The 10,071-nt window shown below is 36.3% G+C and overlaps 1 long non-coding RNA gene across 1 annotated transcript; it reads left to right on the forward strand.

Moving 5' to 3' along the window:
* Positions 1-8,164: 8,164 nt before the first annotated feature.
* On the forward strand, positions 8,165-9,993 carry LOC139602496 (uncharacterized). Its single transcript, XR_011683256.1, has 3 exons — positions 8,165-8,579; positions 9,648-9,803; positions 9,920-9,993. It is a non-coding gene; the product is annotated as an uncharacterized lncRNA (long non-coding RNA).
* Positions 9,994-10,071: the final 78 nt, after the last annotated feature.

Genomic DNA, 10,071 nt, shown 5'->3' on the forward strand with positions numbered 1-10,071 from the left:
TTTTTCAGATGAGTTGATTATGATGCTCATTTGCAAGAAATTGTGAAGAGAAACATTTGAAATCCAACTTTTGTTTCAGGAAGCTTTTAAAGCACCTGTTTTTTTACAGGTTATCAATTGTATATTGCATAGGTACTGACCTGTAAATATGAGCAATGCAGTTTGTATGTTTACAGTTTAACAAAGAAAGCATTATAAAATATGTCACTCAAAATAATAGTCCAAAAAAGATTGATTTTGCCACTTTGGACATGCCTTTGCCAACTGTCATAAAATGATTTTTAGAGCACTCTCAGTTCCTAAGGATTGTCTGTTGAAGCAATAATATGAGGAAACAATCTATCTGTCTGGAAATGCCATTGTCAAAATAAACCAGACATATTTTCAACTCTGGGATGTAGCAGTGATGAAAATGTAACAGTGCTGCATCAATGGCAGAATTGTCCATGAGTTCAGCAGGACGGAGGTTTCATCTCAGAGCTTCTAATTTTCATGAGTTTATATATTCATTTTCACCCCTAAAAGGACACATCAAGAAATACAAGCATTTAGTTATTCTGATGCACAGACTAGGAGAGCAGGCCAGGCCATCTGGCATCCAAAAAAATCTTATGATTACTGGGGACTTGTTTCCAAAATATCAATTGCTGAATTGTTTTTTTCATTCCAGCAAAAGCAAACAGGTTAAGAGCTTTCTCTCTGAAGGTGATGTTATTTCTGCACAATACAACAGATGGAAGTGCTTTTCACCCCACTCATCACTAAGCAGGAGCATTGAGCCTTATTTTGAGAAGTCTACCAGCTGAAGTTTACAGCTTCATCAGGAACATATTCTAACTTCTGCTATCATTTCTTGAACAAATTACAGCTTTGTGCATTGTGTTTTGTCTGGGAAATGTTCCAAGTTTCAGAGACCTGCTCTCCACTAATTTAAAGTGGATGCTGTGTGAAAAGTAAAATGTCTTTGTAATACGGGGCTGCAAAGTCACAGCAAATTAACGCAGCCAGCAGTGCACAGAATGACACATCTGTGCCAAGTACACCTTTGTGGCAAGGCACTGGCTCTCAGTTTGCTGCCTGGGAATCTCTGCTGCTCCTGGACAAGGTCTTCTTCTGCAGGTTGGCTACAAAATAGAAATGCTTTAGCCTCGTTTTTTGAAATAAAAAAAAAAATACACATGCTGTTAACCCACTCAGCTGAAAGAAAAGCCACTGGCTCAGCTGCCACCATTGGGCTCCTGACTCTTAGACATCCAGTGTAAAATCAAACCAAATCATTGAACACAAAGGGCAGTGGCCTCAGGTCCAAGTCAGATTCCTCCCTTAATTCCAATTGTATTGTCCTTAATAATTGTATTAAGGACAATAATTCATTTTTTTTCAGCAGTCAACAAGTGCGTATATGTCGCAGACATCTTTCATGAAAAATCCTTTCTTAGGATTTTTCCTTGTGAGAAGCTGCAGTTTCAGCAACCAAAAGTAACCAATGGTTATCTGCTGCTGTGCAATGCAACAGGTAGACCCGTGATTGGTCTCCTGTGGATGTTTGGATTTACTGACCACTCATGGCAGAGCTGGCTCTTGCTCTCTGTCTGAGACACAGATCTTTGTTAGTCCTTCTTTTCTATTCTTAGCTTAGCTAGCTTCTGAAGAAACCTTTTCCTTTCTATTTCTTTTTAGTATAGCCTTAATGTAACGTATATCATAAAATAATAAATCAAGCCTTCTGATCATGGAGTCAACATTCTCATCTCTTCTTCATCCTGAAAACCCTTGTGACCATACATATAAGTCACACATATAAGTCATATCTGTACCGTCCATATTTCTAGGCTGTTAAAGAGGGCTGGACAAATTATTAACTCTTAACGTTCTTACCAGCATTGCACAGCAAATTACATTCTAATGGGCAGGTCATGAAAGGAGCAACCTGATGTGGTATTGGACTGAATGCCTAGATTCACAACATTGGGAGGGGTGGTAATAATAATATTTTGTGTAGCTGTAGAATACGTAAATGTACAAAGAAAGAGCAAAATAGAACAGAACCAAACAGAAATAATAAGACCACATTCTGATAGGTGACAGTATTGAGTATCCAGTTATGAGAGCCATTTTTCTAAGGTGTGTAGAAATGCTGGAGATACTTATTTAAGAGTTTCTGCTATAAAAGTTTAATAACAGAGTAATATTATGAAACTGAGAAAACAGGCTAGCTATTGAAATTACCATCATAGCTATATAAATTTGGCTGTAGATTGCTATTGCCAGTAAAGGTAACAACTCTGCACTCAAGTCAATGAAAACTTTTTAAATATCAAGTCCCACAGCAACGAAAGCAGAAAAAGTTGAGCAGCTCCAGGCGAGCCAATAAATACCACTGAATTTTATTACTCTGAGAACTGAGGAATGAAGAAAGTTGCACCCTGAGCTTTGTGAGCTTTGAAGAGAATATTTAAAAATTAGGTTGAATTTTTTTGGGACCTGAGCTTTGATGCGTGGAGTACAATGGAACTGAATTCATATGAATTTTCTTTGTTACAAGCCTTGCTTTGCTGGCTGAAACTGTAACCCAGGCGGAGAAGAAGAAAGGCATTGGAAAATCTCTGCCTCCTTCTGCCCCTCAAGTCATTACTTGTGTAAATACTTAGGAGAGAAGAGGGTACTGTAAGACACACTGAGACAGAAGACAAGTATTTTATGACAAATTAGCTTCAGATATTATAGGAGTCTCTATTAGGAAAATAAAGGAATGCACAAAGATCTTACCAGGGCAGCCATTTAAACCATGCTGCAGCCTGGCTGAGTGCTCAGGACTGTCCTTGGTGCATTCCAGTAGTACAAGGACTTCTGTGGTTTGTCATTATTGATTGGTGGGGCACAAAAGATCAGTTTATTGTGATTTCATTTCTCCAGCCCTAGACTGTGGAAATGAGCAATCCTCAAACACATTTACAAAGGGCTGTAAATGCAATTAATAAGAAAAGCCACCCTGCAGTATAGGTGGAAAAGCCCACACCTTAGGTCAAAGATGCTCAATATACTTTCAATCTCATCTAACCCATTGGAACTTGCAGATTTGTGTTTCCTGAAGGCAAAATCTGAGAAACGGAAGAAGTATTTTCACTTACTTCAGTTTAAATAAGAAGGTGGTCTCTGTTCTCAGCTTCTGCAGCCATCTGTGTATGTGGTCATATCAAATCCTACTGATACTAATTTCGATGGCAAAGAGTAATATAATGAAGAGTTAAGTTTATCAGTCAAATGGATAAAAATAATCCCACTTCAAAAGAAATGATTTTCTAATTCTCTAATGAGTACCTGATTTACATGTAAACAATGGTTATGGTTAATTAATTAAATGTCACATGATTGTTCAAAGTGCACTTACTGCTACTTGTGATGCAGTTTAGTCATAAACAACACAGCCAAGGAAGAATACTTTGAGACACATTTGCTTGGGCTTGCTGCTATTGGAATATCCCTGCAATTGCATTTTGCTTCCTGAAAATGGGACCTACATGGGTAGGTCCTTTTGTGGCTGTAGTACCAGCATAGCAGCAGGGCTGCTCTCCTTTCCTGAGAAGGGAATCTGCAGTGTGTGTTTGAAGTTATTATTGCATTTCCTGATTTAGAGTGGAGATCTGTAGCACAGAGTGGCAATCTTCTCACTTTGGTGTTTTGGTAAACCAGAACTAACTGTTGCCAAAAGGCTTTCCTGTGTTCTCACTGGTACAGTTGGTGTCTCCTCCTTAGGCTCGCTTTGTGGCTAGAAAATTTTATACTGACAGCTGTATGTCTTATTTTTGTTTGCTTTGTTTTCTCATGTTGATCTTTGCTGATTCTTCCCTGCAGTGTATCCTTGAATTAGAATCAATAGACAGTTTATTGTGGAGGAAGAGAAAGAATGTATGCAGAGGACAGAGAGGGGAATCTGAAGGCTTTGTGGCCGTTGGATTCTGTCATAGCAATTTCATTTCTAATCAGAGACTTTATTTATTACCCTGGCATCACCTGTCATCCTGATGAGGATAATGATTCAAGTGTGGTACATTTGTACTTCCTTTAAACTAAAAATAGGCTCCTTTTAGTTCTGTGTCTTTTCAGGATGTCTTTCATTTTTCTTTGACAGCTTAACTCTGGTTTTCATTTTAACTTAGGAAATAGTTCATAAAATACAAGTAGACAAATTCTTCCAGGGACCATGATTTTTAAAAACATTTAATGATGCAATTTTTGTAGAGGGACGGCACTGAATGTTTTGTGTGTAAAGTAGCTATTAATCAAAAACTACAATATGTAACAAACAAAGCAAAACAAAATTGAATTCACCTCTTTTCTTAAAAAAGAGCTGTTCCTAATGATGGAAATTAGAGATACTTTAGCAAAATTGAATGCTCTCTATCACAGAGCTGAAACCCTGGAAAATGCACTAAATGCCGTGAAACCCAACTGGAAATTCTTGTTTTCATAATCTATTACAAACTTGATGGATAACAAAGTCATGGTTGACCTTTCGGGGAAAGCAAATCAGATGTTTTTTTCCAGAGCATTTGTTATGTCCCTACTGGATTCCTTATTTATCTGGTGTGAAGAAATCATACACATGACTTCTGATGAAGACCGTGTGTAACTGTATCTATTTCTGCTTGGCCTGAGGTTTTCCCTTTATTGGTACTATTGCATAGATCACCTTGTTGGGATGTATTTTTCCATGCAGAAAAAGAAAAAATATAATATTATGTTTTTTAATGTAAGGAATGCAAGTTTTCCATATCTTGAGGCTATCTGGAGCATTATTTGGTTTAAAGGAAGCATTGTTAGGGTTAGGATTCCCACTTTGAGGCAATTGGCCTGTGTTGATCTAAAGGATTAGGGACTGTAGCATTTTCAAAACCTTTGTCAGAGGTTTCTCCCCCTTGTTTACTTTGTGTCACTGATAGAAATGTATCATTTTTGGAGTTGATATTTGTCATACCAGACTATGTGCATTTAGAAGGGAACACCCGCATTCAGCATCACAACAAAACCTAAACACCAGCAAAGTGGTGACAATCCTTGAAAGGAAATTGTAATTAAGTTTTTAATTATTTATTATTACTTCTATAATCATTTCATGTCTGAACAGTAGCTTATGATAAAAAAAATCTCCATCACCTGGAGCCGTGAGGCAAAGGCTTTCCATTAGTCATCATACTCTGCATAATGAGCAGCATTGCTAATGAGACACAAAACACTTCAAAGTTATTCAATCAGCAGTCTGAATAATGAGATTTTACACAAAAATGTAAATAGTGAGCATGCAACAAAAGCAGTAAGGTGGATTATAGCTTTTTCTTTTAAGCCACCATGAATGGATAGATTGAACGAAAATTAATTACATTTTATAAATAATATAGTGTTCCACAGATTCCTAAGAAAACAGAATAGGCCAGGGCACTTGGTGCTTTAGAAGAATATGAAATTAAATATGAGACATAGCTGCTTTGAATAAGCTTTATTGGAATCTCTAACATTGCCTTTAAATTTTTGTGGGAAACATCTGCAAAATGTTTCTTATAATAAGTCAGAAGATTCTTAATACCATATTTGACAATTAGGTCAGACTTAGAGATCGGCCTGTAGTATACATTGATGCAAATTACATTAAAATATATATTCTATAATATAATAGGCATCAAGCCTGTCAGAATTCAAGGGGCATCCAGACAATGCTCCAGTCATGCTGCTTAACTTTAGGTGGTCCTGTGAGGAGCACAGAACTGGACTTGATCCTTCTGTGTCCCTTCCAGTTTGAGATATTCCATGGTAGCAAAATACCACGTCACATAACAGCAACCTGAGAAAGGACAATGGGTGACTGAGAGTTGAACATAATTTTTTCACATGTACAATCATATGGTTTTTAATCCTACTACTTGAGAGAAGCAAAATTAGAGGACAATGTTTCAGTTTTATTTAAAATGCCATGAAAATCAGTATCAGGACTGGTAAAACTAATGGCAGCTTCGTGATAGATATTACTGAAAAATAAAAATTTTTACTGATGGAAACCAGGAACATTTGAGATTTGACTTTGGATGCTTTGGAAGGTCTATGTTGCAGGATCATGCTTTTTTCAGAATAATTCCTGTATTTTTATATGAAAGAAAAAATGTCTTTGATGTAAAATTCTGCAAATGTTCAGGTGGAGCTTTATAAATCAATCAGTAGATTATGATTATGAGCAGTAGCAAACTCAGTTTCAAAGCAGTGTGCTCCCTTTATAATCATGTCAGCAGGGAAAAGCTTTGCTGCTGGCCATCTGCTGTTCAGGCAGGCTGCACTAACCTTCCACCTGCCTGAAAGAATAAAGGTGTTCTTTAGAAAGAGACACCAGAATTGTATTTAAAATTATTATTCGGAGCTGCAAAAAATTGTCAAAGTCGGAACCAGCAATGGATAGAATATAACTTAGAATTACTGAGTTATGTTGCATTGAAGAGAAATATATGATATGGGTCTCAATTTCTTACAAAATCTATTATCCCTTATGGAACAAACAAACAAATGAACAAGCAGACCCAAAATAAAACAAAGAAATTGTCTGAAAAATAGATCAATTTCTAGTGAATGTTTTTTACATTGCTGATTTCACTAATTCTGTTTTAAATATGTAAGCTACTAATTATCTCTGGTTATCAAACCAGATTCAGTGGCTAGGAGATGAAGTCCAATGTATTCAGACTTTAAATGCAAACCATGAAATGTTTACAATTCCCAGTTTGGTGAGAAACAACAAAAATCAATAAATAAATTTCAGTTGTAAGAGACTTATACAGAAGAGACTGGGATTAGGATTTTCAAGTTTATCTGTTAGAAAGGGCAGAAAACTACAAAGGGCAGAAAACTTATTGAGCTTCACTTTTTGCTGCACATAAATATCTGATGGTTTAAATACCACTCCTCCCAAGATTCATTGCTCCCAATGATGAAATGTATTTTTAGCTCAGCAGCACATCTCCCGGTGTGGGATAGGTAGCTGTAAACTGGACCAAGACTTAAAATAATGGCCCTGTCATTTTTAATTGTTCAGTAATAATATGAATCATTGTGAACTCATTTAGTATTAATTTGGTTGTTATAAAATGCTTCTATAGATCCTCTCAACTAATTAGCTTGACCTTCCTTTTGAAGGGTAACCGGTGGCTGTCTGGTGTTCAAGCTTGACTTGGAGCAGAGGGCAGGCTGGGAGCAGATTCCTGAGCCCCAAGTTCAGCCTTTCCAAGTTTCCTTCCCACCCTTTGACAAGAACTTGGTTGGATAAATGCAACAATGACCTGGTTTGCTGGTTGCATATGAATAATGAGACTTGATGTTCAAAATGAAAAGCTTTTCTGGATCTCCTCTAGCTGTGGATCTCCTTAATTGCTGTGATGTTTGAGGTAGTTAAAACTTCTCCACTCTTCTGGGAGTAATGATGCTTGTGCATCAGCACAGGAATGTTTAATGAAGAGTGTCTGGGATGCAAGCATATGCCTTAACAGCAAGTTTAAAGAGAAAGAAAATAAACTGTATTTAAGATACATTTCTTCAAAAGGGGCAACACCACGCCAAGAGGGAGAGACAAATAATTCCCTGAAAAAACAGTGATTTCATTTGTCCTACATGACTTCAATGAGATCATAACTTTTTTTTTTGAGAAATAGTGATGATTTTGCTAAACTGAGCTTTTAATGCAGAAGCCAGTGACCCATCCTATTGACAGAGATGGATACTGCAAGTGCAATAATTTGATTGCCAGAATATGACACAAAGTAGATAAGGTATTTTATCTTTTTCATCCACTAGATTATGCATTCTCCTTACTTTGGTATTTCTGATCTATTTTCTGAGAATCAGTTTTGTCTCATGTAAATGGTTCTCTGGAGAATTTCATAACTAGAGGCAGCAGAAATAAAAAATAAAACCTGTCATTAAGGAAAAAATATTTTGCATTGTTGGCACAAAAATAATCCAAATATGCACATGGCCAGGCAAAGCAGTGGAGCAGTGGTTGAGTTTGTTCAGAAAAATGTCCCGCTGTTCTGTCAAAAGCAGCACATGTATCTCATGTCATTGGGCAAGATGAGCAGGCCAAGCTGTAGACTTGTAGTAAAATACCCAAAGAAGAGGTGCAAGTCTAGGATGTCCTTCCAGGAAATTTTAAATCTATGTGCAAGAAAGAGGAAAATACTGTCTATTTTTTTATTTTTCTAAGGTGATGAGTTAATATTAACTGTTTTCCTGTTTCTGCTGCTGTGCTTCCCCCTTCTGTGCAAATGTGTGCAGAGTTGCTGCTGTTACATAAAGAATGCAAAGCAGTAGTTTATTTTCTTCTTGCAAATTAAATATTCTGTACATTTTTTTTCTGGTGTTTTTTTCCCCTTTCCTGAACATCCTTGTTGCTGTTATTGTAGGCAACATAACCCTGGTTGAAAAGAAATCATCTGTACAGAAACAAGAAGAGTGGATTTGGGAAGAAATTGCTGCAAAGAATAAATGCTAGACTGATGTTTTCAAAAGAATAAATGCTATTTTCAACATTTTTGGCATTTTTGGTAAGTGCACAAGTAATATTCTGCTGTAACCTATTTCCAGAAATCTTTTGCATTGTGTAAGTCACTCCTTTGAATGTCTGTGGCTGGGCAGATCACAATATTGTCAAAAGGTGTTCAAATATGATTATTATTTCAAATGTAATGGATATTTTCTGAGCAAATGAATTCTTGAAAATCAGAGATGTTAAAGATATATGAAGACTGAACCCAGTAACCTGCATCCAGATTTTGATGTTTAGTCAGAAACATGTCATAAGTCAAGAGACATTGTAATTACCAATGGATATTCTTTACCAAGGTGCGATTATTAGTTTAATTTTTAATTTTTTCAACTTTGCTCATTCTTACTTAAAGGAGTTTAAGTCTTTTCATTTTCTTTTTGTAACTAACATTTAATATTCCACATCTGGTTGCCAAAATGGAAAATGTGTATTATTTGCTTACAGTAGAGGTGGGAATTATTCCTTGCCATAGCACTGGTATGAAGTTTGTTTTAAAACATGAAAGATCCATTTTAGATTCCTGAAAAGAGGTATTAAAATTTCTTGTTAGATATTGCTGATTGTGATTGAAAACCACTTCATTGAATTACAGTAGAGGGAGATGAAGGACATCTTGCAGCAATGAAAATGGTTGCAAATTTAATTAAAACATTAAATTATTGTTGGAATAAAGGTCATAATCATAAAACCTAATTGAAGGAAGTACATTAGCATGTACCCTAAGGTATCCTTTCCATTTCCAAATATCTATTACATATTTGACATTTGAAGAGGAAAGAGGTTCCATTTTATCTGGATGGATGAACGGCGATGGGGAGAAGTGTTATACATAATACAGTGTAAGAGCCCCATTTTTCAAAACATCATTTGCTCCTTGCATAGGTGCAACACTCTGATTTTATGTCTCTGACTGAGGAAATTCCCCTTATTTCTTGAGCATCATGGACCTGCATAGGGCAGAGGACATCATATCATGTACTTAGACTTTTCCCTGTGGAAAAAGTGGAACTTAACTCCCTTTAAATTTGACAAAGCCTCAGTTACCAGCTGTCACCTTGTTACCTAGGCTGCCTTTGTGAGAGATGTGTTGCTGCCTGGAGAATGGGATGTCTGTGTAACATCATATGAAATGCTTATCAAAGAGAAGTCAGTATTCAAAAAGTTCAACTGGAGATACCTTGTTATAGATGAGGCCCACAGGATTAAAAATGAAAAATCAAAGGTAATTTATTTTACACTAAGCAAGAGATCTGTGTGGGTTATTTAGTTGATGGTGTAGGGACTAGTAATGTTTAAATATATATGTTTGATATTTGGACATGTCTCACTGTCCTTCAGTTATCAGAAATTGTAAGGGAATTCAAGACTACCAACCGACTGCTATTAACTGGAACTCCACTTCAGAACAATTTTATTTACATGATTTTACATACAAAATTTTACATACAAAATTACATGAACTCTGGGCACTTCTCAACTTCCTTTTGCCA

Source organism: Agelaius tricolor, unplaced genomic scaffold (assembly GCF_023055355.1).
Source record: "Agelaius tricolor isolate 1412-34295 unplaced genomic scaffold, bAgeTri1.0.p SCAF_34, whole genome shotgun sequence".
In the NCBI taxonomy this organism is placed as follows: Eukaryota; Metazoa; Chordata; class Aves; order Passeriformes; family Icteridae; genus Agelaius; species Agelaius tricolor.